The sequence below is a fragment of the Sylvia atricapilla genome, chromosome 6 (assembly GCF_009819655.1).
Source record: "Sylvia atricapilla isolate bSylAtr1 chromosome 6, bSylAtr1.pri, whole genome shotgun sequence".
Lineage (NCBI taxonomy): Eukaryota > Metazoa > Chordata > Aves > Passeriformes > Sylviidae > Sylvia > Sylvia atricapilla.
Genome location: NC_089145.1, coordinates 31,088,601 through 31,104,289, shown reverse-complemented (window position 1 = coordinate 31,104,289; position 15,689 = coordinate 31,088,601).

Below are 15,689 nucleotides of genomic sequence, written 5' to 3'. Positions count from 1 at the left end.
GGATTTGGTTCTATCTATCTATCTATCTATCTATCTATCTATCTATCTATCTATTTATTTATTTAACTGTAAGGAGCCCATTTGCAATAATTGAAGATTTGGGTTCTGTAAAAAAACTGTTTTCCATAAATGAGACTCAGACACCTTAAATCATACCAGAGGGAGCACATGTGCTATTCTGGGAGTGGTGCCAAGGACTCTGTCTTCAGCTTGTCCTTTGAAGAGTCCCATCAAAGGGGAGGGACTCTTGAATGTTTAGAAATGGAGGACACTTGAATATTTAGAATTATTTTACATGATACATCATCCTCTGATTTCCTTTGTCACTTTTAAAGATTTATCTCTCTGTGTTCAGACTTTCCAGGGTGACTAGCAAATGCAGTCCATTCATGGTCTTCACTAAATTGAAGAATGGCAGTTTGATCAGGAATTATTAGCTCTCCAGAGAAGAAATGGAGGAACAAATCTTCAGAATGCTTGTATTTTTAATCTACTTCCTTTTCCCAGGCCTTATTGTCCTTTGACAAGGCTTGTGATTCCAGCCTAGAAAGCTTCTGGATTGTTGCCTATCATTTTCTTATGGGAGTAGTTGTTGTGAACCTCCTGCTTTATCTCTCAGTGCCTGGATGTGCCTCAGCTTTTTCCAGTGAAACATGCTAATTCTTAACCTTAGTGAAAAGCCAGATGAAATGATCCAAGTGCTACATGTAGTAAATTTGGGCCCATTTTTTCCTTGTGGAATACCACACTCATTGTTTCTGGCAGATAGTGCTCAAGTTTTCTGTACCAGGCTTCCCATCCCTGGCAGTGTTTATGCTTGCCCTTTATATCTCTGGGTATTTGTCAGTTACAGGAATTGATGTTACTCAATGTGCAACTGAGTATTATTTTTTCAATAGGTATGTCTTATAAATATTACTAGTAATGTGCTACAATAAGGTCAAAATGACAAAGGAGGGTCCCTCTATTGCTTCTCCAGTCAGAGAAGGGGATTAAAGATGCATCTGTTGGGCAGATGCTTTTGTATGCTGATACATTTACTCATTATGAAGTTTGTTCTTCTTCCAACCCTTATGGTAGGCATATTGCAACCTTGTATCTAATTTAATCTCCCTACTAAACTTATGGTTTCCTCCTTAGATTTTAAAATTATTTTCTATTTTCTCCTCAATTCCAAAGGGCCACTTGCCTGTGTACTCACATGTGTCTGTCTCATAGAAGACACAGATGATTTCATCTGTGCAAAATCTCATTGCATACACTTATCCCTCTGTATCTGAGAGTCTCACTCCAAATGTACATGTTCTAGCAGAGCACAAAGGACAAATATGTGCTATATGTGATTTTTAAAAAATATTAAAATATTAGCATTGTATTTTGGAAAACAGGGTTGATTCCTATGCATATTTTCCAATGACACTGTGTAATTGCTTCAGGAAACAGGACATTAGACAAAGCCATATTTGAATAAATAGAAAGGAAATGGTCAATCTGAAAGAATTCCCAGATAGGGTCTAGACTAGGAAGTAATTCCTAGAGGACATGAACATAAATAAATATATAAGTGACAATAAATATCTAAACAACTTTTTTAGTAAATGTGAAAGCTACTTCAGATATAATTTTATGACATATCTCCTCACTTAACCTTTTGATTGCATATTGTTTATCTAGCATGAATTTCAGTGTGGCGGAAGAACATGTATTGAGAATTTTAGTCACAGTCAGCCATGTGTAACAGGATACCTTGCATGTGAAAGGATTATTGTCATAAACGTTCTTCAACTGCATTGCAAAAAAAATTAAACTGTAGAGATTAATTTTTGCAGTCTCTGATATATATGCGATATTACATATGTATCTGTACTAGTAACTTAGAAAGTTGATAAGGAAAGTTCTACAACTGGAAGTGAATTAAAACACCAGCAACAAAAATAGTATTTGGATCTATGGGGAACAGAACTGTAACACTGTGAGTCTTAGAGGAGTTAGAGACTGTTTGTTTCTCGGAATCTGAGTATGCAAGGTCTGTACTTGGGTACATACTCAGCAATGTGACTTTATTTCCTTTTAATGGTTTTAAACATTTCTGTGGTCTAGATTTAACTTCTGGTGAAACTGATGTTACTTAAATGAGATCCATAGCGTCAAATAGTGAACAAAACTTGTGATAGTTCACTGATGGTAACCGAAGAGGTGAAGTATTGAGAGGTATAAAAGGGAAATGTTACCTAAGACATGAGATATGATCTGGATATGAAGAAGTAAAGTCATTTCTGTTAAGTAAGCTGGTCATTTCTGAGATTGTCTTGAAACATATTAACCTCTGGAACAGAGTAGTGTTCCCACCTGAGTTGGGCAGATGTTCTCTTCCCTTCCTGAATTCCCGTACTTCTACTCTGATTTGGCTAATTTGTTTGTCTTACTAATAAAATTCCATAGCTATTCTAAAATCATGATTTGACTTCAAATTCATACATTCCAATAAATTAGGTGAAAAATCTTTCAATAATTTATTTACTTTTCATAAGTTGGATGTGGAATATATATTGGATTTGGAAAACTGCTATTCTTTTGAAGTGTTAAGGCACTTTGAGGAGTGTTGGTAGATGCTGTCTGTCTGTATGTAGTGCATTCTAGAAGGCTGGAGCAGGGAATAGGAACATCAGCTCAAAAGGGCTGCAAAGTGCACAGGATCTGCAGCTAAAAGGGGAGAAAACGTGAATTGCTCTGGTACTTTGAATGGGTAAAGCAACTTTTCATCTCTGTTTCAGCAAAATTTTAAAACTAGTTCTTGACTTAAAGCATATGAATGCCCTGCTGAAATTGGGAAGATTATGGGAGAAATTCAGAACAGATTTAAGTGCTTTGTAAAACAGATGCTTTGAGGTAGACTATTCTAATGGAGCTCCAGAATGTGCAAATTGAATGCTTTTCCACATTCAACTTCCTAAAATTTCTACCATAAATGCAGAACTTTAGATGCTGTAAACCACCTAAATAGCATAAGCACTTTTGAAAATGTACACAAAATTTCCAAGGAGAAAAAATTGTAATTGTGAGAATAAATTTAAGCTCAGAAGCATTGAGCTTACAGCCAAATTAAAAAAAAAAAGGTTGACTGCTTCAGTGGTTGTAAATATTTTATCTAAAACTGACTTCAAATACATGTTTGCTCTTGAAGGGATTTGTAAAAATTCTTTTATTTTGTATTTGCAATATGTCTTCTGTTCTTGATTTCTGTCACTAAAGTTTTAAAAAAATGTTGTTTGAAAAGGTATATAAGCTTGAAAAATCAGTTGATACTAGTTTACATTTAATAACATCCTATTGTTCCTGGAAGCACAATTCCTGTAACAAAATGACACCTCTCTCTGGATTTACATGTGCCAATTTGATACAACCTTTCTCTGGTGTGAATAGATATTACAGAAAATGCACACTCTCTGTTCTGTTTGTATGCACTTCAGTTGGGAACAGTCATGCCCATTAATTTTGGTTTGGTTTTTTTTAGTCATTACAGTAGGCAGAATAATTTCTAAATGAAGATCCTATATATCACTTTTCACCATAAAAGTCTTCTTTTGAAGTTTACTCTTATAGCTTCTCCTATTAACTTCGGTTAGTTTGGACTCAAATTGCAAATGCATCTGATCTTTTCTTTGTGTATTGATCACCTCTTGCTCCATCACTCCCATCCCTTTTATTAATAAGACAAAATAATAACTTGAAAGTCAGTTTCCATCTCTCTCATCTTTGGATTCATCAGCTAAAATTTAAGAGATGCTTGAGGAAAAAAATAAGTCTTTCCTCAATTAAATAAGGATGAACTTTTCATAATTAATACAAATTTTCATTTAAACAACTTTTAGAAAAGGAAACAAGGAAAATTTCTTGGCCATGAATATCAGAGTTCTGCCAATGCACTTAAGGAGGTCAAATGACCTGACAACATGCCTGAACACTCATATGGTAAAATAATAAAAAGTAGCAAGAATTCCTGTACAGTGTTCCAATTTAACAGTGCTGAGAGATTTCTCAGAAAGAAATATGGTATGATAGAGGAAGTAAAAATGCAAGAAAACAACAATTAAATTATTTTATTTGTGTCTTCTAAAATGAACAGCTGTAGTATGTTACTGCATATTTTCCTCTGTTATATTCTTTCTTGACATAGATAATTTTCTGACTAATTGAAGGCTAATTAAAAAGATTATCCATCATCTGCTTTTCCTTTACAATTTCTTATGGACATGGATATTCTGTGAAGTGATGGCATAATTTAAAACCCATTGATTTAAAAAAAAAGGCATCCCTGCTTTATTTTGAAAATATCCTGCATAAACATATCATTAGCATTTTTCAGACCTTCACTACAGGCCTCATATGGTGAAGTCAGTGCAAGTCTTTCCACTGACATCAATGGGCAGTGAATCAGGGCTCATTTATGTCCTGCTTCTAGCTGTGTTTTCCCCATTCTTTTATTCTACAGTGTTTTCATTCTGAGATTTGTTTAGGTAGATACAGGTAATTACTGATTTTTTTTTTTAATTCTACACAAGTGGCAAATACTGTGTTTATAAGCATCATTTAATCCAGTGAGTTTTTCCAGTTATTTAACAATCCCATAGAAAGAACAAACAGAAGGAACTGTATTTGTAATGAGAGGATATAGATCAACAGGATAACTGTGTAGGAACAGTTTTGGCTAAAGACCACCAAACCACAGAAACTTCTAATATAAAAGCTGCCATGAGACTTCAAGGTTTCACTTTCAACTTTTGTGTGCAGAAAGCTGCTGCTTGTTTTTAGGGCACACCCCATCCACCACACTGGACTTAATATAAACTCTAATAGATACTGTTTTATTTTATTTTTTCCAAACTTTAAAAAAATGTGGCTTTCCTAGATATTTTTGATACATAGTAAAGCACACTTATCTCAGTGTGAGTGCTCTGCCCTTTTGATAAACCATATGGCTTGTAGCTGGCCAAAACTACTCATCCTAATTATCTATCCTGGAGCAATTTTGGATTTAAGGAAGGAAGATCCTCCTGACTGCCCATTTCTACAGTGGAGGATGCTCATATTTTTTCCTTTGGAGGGTAACTCTAGAGGAAAGGGAACGAAAGCGTGGAGAGCTAGAGCAAGATACAAGAAAGCTATGGCATCTGGACTGGGTTAGCCCAATGCCTCTCTCAGGTTTGCAAAAATCTTGATAATTCAGTTATCAGAAGAGCTGTTGGAATGACAGAAGGAGGAACCAAGGCAGACTTGCTGCTTCTCTGACAACAATGATGGGAGAGTGGTAAACAAAGGTCAGTTTGGGTCTTCCAGTCTTCCTGTAAAAAACAGTATCTTTTTTCACACTTAGATGTTCCTGTGCATCACATTTTGATTGCCTCTTAAAAAAAGAACAAAATACCTCCCCCCATCAATTCCCCATCAGAATACAGTAATGAAATGCCCAGCTGCAGATACAGCAAAATTCATTCCAGTTTTGCTCAGTTATTGTCTGTCTCATCTTTAGCAGATGGCTGGATGATGATGTCTGCAGTAATAAAAATATTAAAAACAAAAACTGCCAGCTGAATTGGAAAACTGACTAATTTCTATTTTTATAATGTGTTACATGAAGCCATTACTTCTCAAGCCAGTAATGGCCATATTCAACAACAGCCATGTGAGAACATTTAGTGGAGAGAAAAAGCAGTACTGGATGTCTCCATCCTTTGCCTTCTGGGCAGAAATGGGACCTCACATCACGTATAGAGTATACATGTATGTGTGTGTATATATGTGTACACTGCTTCTATAAGTTATTGAGAAGTGTCAGCTGTAACACACTGGTAGCAGCGACCTGGATTGTCCTCTGGTGAGACAGAATATCTCTGAGGTTTGCTTCGGAACTGCTTACAAAAAGCCACATATATTGTGTGGTCAGCACTGCATATCACCTTCATGCTTACAGTGAGTGAGATGTCTTTGGAGCAGTCAGCAACATGGAGATGCTTTTAAAAGAGTATGGCCTTCATTTGCATTCCAGATTCTCCCCCTGCTCCCTAGTATGTACTGACTTTTTTAGCTGTGGGAATTATAATATAATATAATATAATATAATATAATATAATGCAAAATTTCTCAGGTAGACTTTTTTTCTCATACAGGTTCTATGTTCTAATTATATAAAAATAGAGGCTAAACTAGTAACATAGTCAGAGGTGACAGAAAGTTGTGAGAAAATGATGCTGTCAAAATATTTGCTGGATAATGGTCTTAATTCTCTGTGTACTGGATAGATCTCTAAATGCCAGAAGATCCTATGACACTAATTAATTCACTCATGTAGGCAATATTTCACCCCTGGAAAGTGAGATTTTATCACTAGGACATTTAGATGCATTGTTGTATTGGGAACTTCTGTGAATTTTTAACCTACTCAAAGCATTGAAAGGAGAGGAGATTTTCAGAGCTCTTAATAGCCCATTGTTTGAAATACAGTAAAGAATTCTGATTTTCAGGAATTACTTGATTTTGGAGTCCACAGTGGTATCTTGATTATCTGAGATAATCCTGTGGTCAATATCCTGACCTTTAGAACATCCAAACTGTTTAGCAGTTGTTCCATGTGTTCTAGCAGTAATATTCTCAGTTAAATATCTGTCCTAAGATTATATTGAGATTTGGGGTGTTGTGTTTTTTTGTTTTGTTTTGTTTTGTTGTTGTTTTGTTTGTTTTGGGGGTTTTTTGTTTTGTTTTGTTTTTTGGGGTTTTTTTTGTTTTTTTGGTTTTTTGGGGTTTTTTATTGTTTTTTTGGTTTTTTGTGGGGTTTTTTTGGTTTTGGGTTTGGTTTTGGTTTTGGGGGTTTTTTTGTTTGTTTTTTGGGGGGTTTTTTGTTTTGTTTTGTTTTTTGGGGTTTTTTTGTTTTGGTTTGGTTTTTTTTGGTTTGTTTTTGGTTTTGTTTTTTTTTTAACTAGAGAAATTCACTGGCCTATGAAATAACAGTTTTGTTTTCTTTGTGGAAAATACATAAAGAATCCTATATCTGGCATCTAAGATCTTATTTTTAATTAGCATAACATACATCATTAAAGTGAACAGTCTCTTGATTTGTTCTATCTTTCAATTTCAAATCGTGTTCCACAAGAGAGTATGAAGAAATGTGATATATTGTCCTGTTGTATCGTGTTTGGCTCTTAAAATTTGTAGTGCATTAACTAATGCTAGGTTATTTTGGCTTCTATGACCAGGAAATTAATTAGTGTATTTTTCAGAAGACAGAAGTTGCACAAATCAGTTCTGACACACCTTATTACTTACATTTGGAAAAAAACCCCTTTCCTGAGTGTTTGGGATAAAACAGAATTTTTATTTGTTCTTTTTTAGCTAGGATTAAAAAATTGGTTTTATTATTTTTGTTCATACCTGCCTACTAAATAAGATTTGCTCTCCCCTTGCCATCACTGTAGCCTGACAAGAAATGGTTTAGGAATCATATTCTCCAATTTAGTGCTCCCACTGAAACTACACACCTCTCACTCACTTTCCTCTCTCTCTCCCCCTGCCAGGAGAGGAGAACTGGAGGCACAAAGGCAAAGAGCACAGGTTGAGATTAATAACAATTTACTGGAAATGACAATGAGATAAGAAAACAAAAGTAACAATACCAATGGCAGCAGACCCCAACATCCTGACTGAGAAGTGAACCCTTCCTTATTCCTGGAAAAGGATGTGAGGTGATGTAGAATAAACTCTGGGTCCTGGCCATATCTTTCCTGGCTACAGCAAAAAAATTAATCCTGTACTGGCCAGAACCAGGACACAACTACAGTGACAGGTTTACATTTCAGTGGAAGAAAGGGATGGACCAAAGCTTTTAAAACCAGAGTGTTGCAGTAATTCTTTTTCTTATTCATCCATTTTAAAAACAAATGCAGAATACTACTGGCCAAGTTTGTAACAGTGTGTGAAAAAATGCTTGTGTGCAAATGTTTTTCAGAACTACCAATGCAAAGACTGACAGAAGAGAAATTACTCTTAATCTTGGTTTTCAGTGTTCTGGGTGATGTTTGCCATTTCATAATCTCTAAGAGACTATAAAATACCTTCCTATTTTTTACTGTTAAGGATTATCTTTATATTTGAAATTCCTTTAGAGATCAACAATGTACTTGGACTTGTGCTTTATCTACAAAATAATGAAATTTTAAAATAAGATACCCCTTGCCTCCTGCGCTTTGTCACTTAAGGTTTTGCTGAGCTAGACATGAAATCTACACTTTTAATAGCTACTAAGTTCTCCAGTCTCCTGTTTATCTCACTTAAGCTTTACACAGTGGGCAGGCAGTTCCACACCTTAGTGATGTATTCAAGCAGGACATATCTGCCACTTCTCACTTTAGATTTGCCATCCACTAAGTTTCATTCATGGTCTATACTTCCTGTGTTTGGAGAAGTGATGACCAATCAGTCCCCATCCACTTTAATTTTTTTTGGTTTTTTATAAAGCTTTGTCATATTTTTGCCCAGCTGAATCCTTTCCAGGAACCAGAGCCCCAGGTACTTGACTGTTCCATGTATGGCAGCTGCTGCACATCTATTGGTACCTCTCCCACTGCACTGTATTCATTTTGGAGACAAAGGACTCACCCACTCATAGGATTCAAGATGCAGCATGGGTCTACACTGGGGTAAAGTTCTGTTCTTTTCTTTCTCTGTCATTTTTCCTTACCTAATAATTCTTATACTTTTATTTGATACTTCAGCTGCTACTGAGCAGTAAGCTGAGGTTTTCATAGTTCTTACACTAGTTATATCTTCCAGACTTTTCCTGTGGGGATGGTGGTCACCTCAGAAAGTTCTGAATTGGAGTTTTTCCCCCTCATTTGTGAAGAAACATTACTCCTGGCTATTTTTGAATCTACCACATGCTAGTTCCATTTGATAATCTCCATTTCTTCTATTAGAGAAATCTGAAAAATTAGTAGACCTCAAAAATATGTTCAATGTATTATCCTAATTATCCTTTTGTTCTATTATTCGGTTTAATAAGCAAGTCAAGCTAATATATTCCACGATGATCTGATGGTCAAACTGTGAGTAATTTTTAGAAACCCTTTAGGATACTTTTTAAAAGGCCAATTTAATGATATTTTTATGCAACTCATAAAAGTGGCAGGAAATAATATTGGAAGGTGTCATCTTCATATTTCTTAATAGAATCCCTCAAAGAAGTACAGGACAGAGTTCATGGTGATGTTTTATCCTAAATTAACAGCTTTGAGGCAAGAAAATTTGCTTGTAAGCTTTAAAGGACACTATGGGACACTCTGAGAGACACTACTGAGAAAGAGCATTCTCAAATGAGCCTGGCACAGAGTCACTCTAAACATCTGTTTGGACAAACTTTCACATCTCTAGCTTGCAAAATCAAAATAAATATTTTTCTTTTATTTTAGTTTTGTGAAGCTGAAATGTTAGAAAATAGTCAGGTAAGATTCTCTTTTGCATGCTTCTACTGCAACCTAAAAGCCCACTATATTTTGTAAAATAAATCTTAATACTTGATACCACATTTTCATTTTTAATTTCTTATATATACTTCCATCATTAATTGTAACATATTCATTAGCTAGAGTCATTTCCCACAAAAGAAAATAACTGAACTGGCAAACTATTGCATTTTAGGATGGAGTTTGCAATGCATCTTTGCCAAAACTCACACATAGTGCACAACTTCTTTTGTCCTGACATTGAGTAGCAAGGAGACCTTCCGGACTGGCGCATGGTTCCTATACTACCTCTGAGGGGAGCCATTATCCAACAGTTGTGATCAATGCCAGGAAACCATATATCTCTGCAATCCTTGCAGGATTCCGTAGGCCTGATTCTTCTCCTCTTTAACTGATGTGAATCAAAAATAGGCTGCAACCATGTAGCCTTCATGGCTTGTTGTAAGAGAACAAAAATAAAATACAACCAAAAAATTTTGCAGTCCAATCTGTTGTTTTCAGTATGGTACAAAAATGAGAAAAAGTCAAATGAAACTGTGTAGGAAAAATAACTTCCAGTTTATCTTCATTTCAATATCTGGTTGTGTGTGATTTGGTAAAGTTCATTCAGGATAGAAGATACTCTTAGCTACTCCAAAGTTTGAGCAAATATAACTAAGCAGATACAGAACATTACTCTTAACTTCAACACTTGTTTTAATGGTACTCTACACATTTATCTGAAGTTGAAACCATACTCTGAAGTTTGAAATTTCATTTTAAATTGAAACCCTGAATGACAAGCATCATTTTTTAGCCCAAAATTTCTTTTGGAAAGGTGGAGGAGAGATGTCAAAGCAGAGGAAGAGAGATGCAACAAACGGGGAAATGCTATATAATCATTGTTGTTCAGCTAACAAACGGGGAAATGCTATATAATCATTGTTGCTATGTTATTAATGGTCACAAAGAAAATATCCCATGTCTTCATGCACTTTGCATTACTTTTTAGACTAGTGGAGTTTAGTTTACAAGTATTTTTAAGGGCTGAATTGTCATGACATACTATTAGAAATATAACGTGTTTACTGAAGAGGCCAACAACAATACTGCTGAGAAAATTACCTTCTTAATTATAGTCCTCTAAGAAATACTTCCTGAAAAACTCTGCCAGAAATGGGCAAATTATATAGTTAAAGACAGCATTGTATGTGACAGATTAGTGAAAGCTTTTCCTTTACTTTGAACTATTGCCTTTACTATTGAAGCTATTTCATGGGATATTTACTTAAATGCAGATTTAATGTGTTTCATTGGTTGCAGTGAAGCCTGGAGTGATAGATATAAAAAACCTTTCCTTAAAAGTGGAGAACTTCACATATTTTAAATATGACAGTGTTTTTCATTATGTTTTGTTCTCAACCTCTGTATTTGTTAATATAATTTATTTTATACTTCCTAGAAAGCAGAAGACTGAAAAGTCAACTTTGAAGACACTTTAGGGTACATGCTTTTCAAATTACTCTGAAAGAAGTCATAGTAAATTGTTTCATCTACACTGTGTAGATCCTGCGGACTCTTACCCAGGCCTAACAACAGTGTGACAATGCCAAGAAGTGCTTGCTGAGATCTATAGGATAAGGACAAACACCTTAACAGAGTAGTTGGTGTGGTTAGTAGTTGTTTTCTTTTTTTTCTCAGAGATTTTTTTTCCTAATGAGGAATTTTGATCAAGAGATCAAAGGTAGTGATGACATTTTGTGTCCCCAGGGTCCTTTTTTCAGCTGTGCACAGCAGACCCAGAGCAGGCTAGGGGTTGTATGTCTTTCCTTCTAGACACACTTAGCAATGTTGCAAATTGTGGGGTTTTGCGAGGAAGAGAGGCACTTATGTTTCAGAATTTGGACTCAGAACAGTACTAGATCATTTCACACAGACTTCCAAAACACTAGAAACCCCAAAACCCAATCATATGATAACTTCTGGCTGAACTCCTGCCCAACTTGAACTAATGTCAAATATTACTTTAGCTAAACTAAATCTCTCTTGGTCCTGGCTTTCAAATAAAACAGTTGATTTTTTGTTTTGTTTTGTTTTTTCCCTGTTAAATGAACAAATCTGCTTGGGATGTCCTTAAACGTCCGTGCACTGATTCACCCCAAAGTAATAGTAGATGACTAAGACAAATTATCTGAGTTACTGATTTCATGGCTGGAGAGAGTGAGTAAGAAGTGCACTCTGTCCCTTGGCTGTCATACTCTGCTTTACCATATCTCCATTAACACCCCAGTGAATGTGTTGATTACTGCTCTGGATTCTGTATTTATTAGATTTTATGGAACTCTCACTGGAAAAATAAATTATTCGTTTGGTTTATTTGTTTTCATCTTGGCACAATAATGCATTTTTCCTAATGAGCTGATTTGAAGCTAAATGAGTGGACAAGCTTCATCTGAAGTGCAGTGAAGTACCTCCTGCCTACAACTATACAGCTCTTTGCTGACAGCTCCTGCACTCAAAATTTGGACAAGGTTCGCATGGCCCAGTACCAAAATAACATATTACAGTAGGTTTTTTTGAGTGCTTGAAAGGCATGATGATGACCTAAGATTAGCATTTCATCCAAACCTAAAGATCTGTTCCAGTATATTCCAGTCAATCCCTACCTTGGGATTTAGGACTAAAAGCACGGATTCAAAGTGCGCTTTTATTTATGAGCATTGTGTGGGAGGCCAGCAGAGTTTAGAGTAGCATAAGTCTATAGGGACAAACGTGCCATGTGCTTCTGGAAGAATCTTGATGGTTTTCTCAGATAACTGTTCCTATACTCACAAATCTCTAAGTTTCTTCAAAGCCACCTTGCCGTGAGACATAATGGGGAGAAGCTAAATATTAAAAGACCTAAAAACATAACTTGTAGTAACATAGATCTAGGTCAGCAATAAATTCAAGCTATAACGTAGAAGAATTTACCAGATTTGGAGAAGAAGACACTGTGGTTCAGATTGCAAAGAATTTTTGGAGAAATGATGAAGATTTTACTGTAATTCCAAGTCACATGCCTGTAAATTGCCTAACAAAGGTCTTATTATTCCCCTTCTGGTTTGTTTTCTTCATGGCATGAAAATTGAGGTTGAGATGCGTTATTACTTCTTAAATGTTGAGATAGAATAACAGAGTGATTTGGCCTCCAATTCAGACAGACAGGTGGTATGGATTTATTTGGTTCCTATTGAAGAGTGCTTCCAGCAGCTGCTGAAATGGAAAGCAAACACATGAGTCTTGAGATGGAGGAATAGCTTAATCCCAGATTTGTAAACATAAAATTTTTATTTCTTTTCCTTTCTAACTCAAAGATTATTCTCTCCAATTTTTCAAAAGTGTTTTACATATGCATGAAACATATATATCTGCTGATTCAGGTCATAAATTGCAAACACCCAACACATGAAACAAAAGGAGGCAGTAATTTTTTACAGTGTTGTCTAAGGTACTATTCTGTTTTTTAAGAGAGAAAATGGATAGGGTCAAAATCTATAACCAGCTAAAAAAGCTGAGTAAGCCAAATATTTTCTATTTAATTGAGCTTCACCTACTGGAACATTTATTATCTTAAGACAGGTAAACAAAGACATCTCTATTAAACTAACTTACAAAAGTGTTAGTTTCATAGGTTTTGTTTCCTCCTCCCTCTCATTCATTCTGTTCCTTTATCATCATTCTCTTCTACTTGGTCATTAAAAACAAAGGGCAGGAAATGAAAAGAGTAGAAAAAAAATAAGGTCAAAGTAAGAAAGGTAAGAAGAAGAAATGCATTAATTTTAAAATCAAAACCTGAAAAGTATTTGATTAAAAAATGTAGAGTAAACATTAGGCTTTTTGATTTTTTTTTATTGAAACATACTTGCCATTTTTCACCCAGTGCTGCTGCCAACTTTCTGACTGTGTAGTACAAACAGCTTTTCAGCTACTCCTACAATGGTGCATTCAGAAAAAGATGCATGTGCTAATGGCACCTGCACAGCCACTCATTTATGGCAGTCAAGGAGCAAGTGAACGTGCCAATCAGATAATACATGCAGGTTGGATAACTATATATCGAACTATCTGCCTGTGTGTGGTACCACAGTTAAAGCTGAGGTGGTAAGGTGACATGAAGGCTGATATGTTCTCCAGGGTACATCCATTTTCTCCATGGCAGGAAATTGATTTTGCAATGGTAATGTGTCATGGACACTGCCAGCACAGTACAAAAAATAAATTGCTAACCTTCTTAGCTTTAGTTTCAGAGTCAAAAGAAGAAAAATTAATCTGAAGCAATAGGTTTCTCAACATCATATCCATTTAATTCTTTTTCTTGTAATATAAATATATACAAATATATTAATATATATAATTATCTACTTGCATTGAAGGGATAATATCTGTGTATATATACGTATCTATCTATCTATATGTGTGTATGGTGACTATATTTTTTCAATGCAAGTAGATGACTATGACAAGAATATTAATCTCTGAAACTGAAAATATTAAACCCTAAGGGATATTGACTAGACATTCTATTAGAGCTGTGAAATAACTCTCACCACCAGTATTTCTAATGAAGACCATCTGCAAATATTTTTGTTGTTGTTCCAAAAACACATTCAAATTATTTTTAATCCATCTGAACTTTTCAGGGATTAGCTATTATGCTCTCATTGCTCCTTTCACTGACAAATAACTTTCAGGAGCAATTCCATCATCAAACCAGTTCACCAAGCAGAATATTTTCTTTCATAAATGGGAAAAACAAACCAAAGAGAAAACCCAAACACCAAAACCTCCAAAGAAATCACAAAAGGAAAAAAAATCAAAGGCAATCTTCTGCCTCTCTATAAATTGAGTTTAAATTTGTCTTATTCTATGTAGTGTGCAGTTCTAACTAACCGAAATAATTTTCACAGGGTAGGATATCCAGAATATTCTGCATATCATATTTTACTACTTTTTTTAACACTAGGCTGAAAAAAATGGTAGACTCAAAAACATATTTGTGGTATTTCTGATTGATTCATTATTGTCTTTTAGGAATTTACTTGTTTTAATTTTCTGCAGAGGAAACATAAGCAAAATTAGCAAATGATTGTATGATACATATGAAAAAAGAACAGAAAACCTGTAGGCATTTCCATTTTGACCTTAAGGAAATTTAGCTCACTCTTTGACTAAAGAGTTTTCTGGATTTTCCAAAATCATATTCTTTACAGAAGATCGTATCCTTTTATTGATTCACAGGAGCAGAGGAAAGGTGGCATTGCAGTAGAATGCATGTGAAAGTCAAGATGATCAACTGATGGCAGATTTCTTTTTTTGCCATGCAACTAACACCCCACGTTCTCAGTTCTGTGTCACTCTTAGAGGAAATATAAAAATATACACCCAGAGGTACAATGCTCCTTCATTCCCTCTGTGCCCATTTTCAGACAGCAGGTCTAACCAAATGGTTATTGTAATCCCTTTTGGATTAAGATCCAGAAATTTTTACTGCTAGACCTAAAATATTATTTATAATCTTCCAGTGGGTTTCTAATTAATTCAGCATTAAAAAAACCACAAAACAACAAAACAAAAAAAGAAAACTAAATAAAAACAACTCCCTGCCCCCAGCCTTAGTATTTCTAAGGAAATAGGGAAAAGCTGTCATCTAATGAAAAATGCAATGCTTCACTGAAGCCAAAATGAAGTTACAATGATGTACTTGAGATGATGCACTTCTACCAGACTGAACATCAAAATCACTATTTCTGTTACACATTACTGCAATCTTTTGGTGGAGTGTTTCTCATAATTATCCTAGTAAGATCCATAGAGAACTGAGAACCACCTTATTTTAATTTGCCTTGCAGATTCATAAGCCATCTCTGGAGATGTCCAGGGTTGTCCAATGCTGCATTCAGCCTGGCATGCCTTTGGATAGTATCTGCTCTGCACTTCTCCTGTTCTTCTCCCTCCTACTGACACAGCAGGAGATTTCTAGTAACAGCCCTGCCTTGCTTGATTGGGCCATTCATGCCTTGCCACTCTCCCTGGATGCCGCTAGGAACTTGGTCTGAAATCCTGGAGATCAGCAATGAGGCGTGGCACAGTTCAGCCTGCTGGAAATCTGGGAGGAGAGAGCTCTGCAGTGTGCATGCTTGTGTGAGGTTGTGGAGC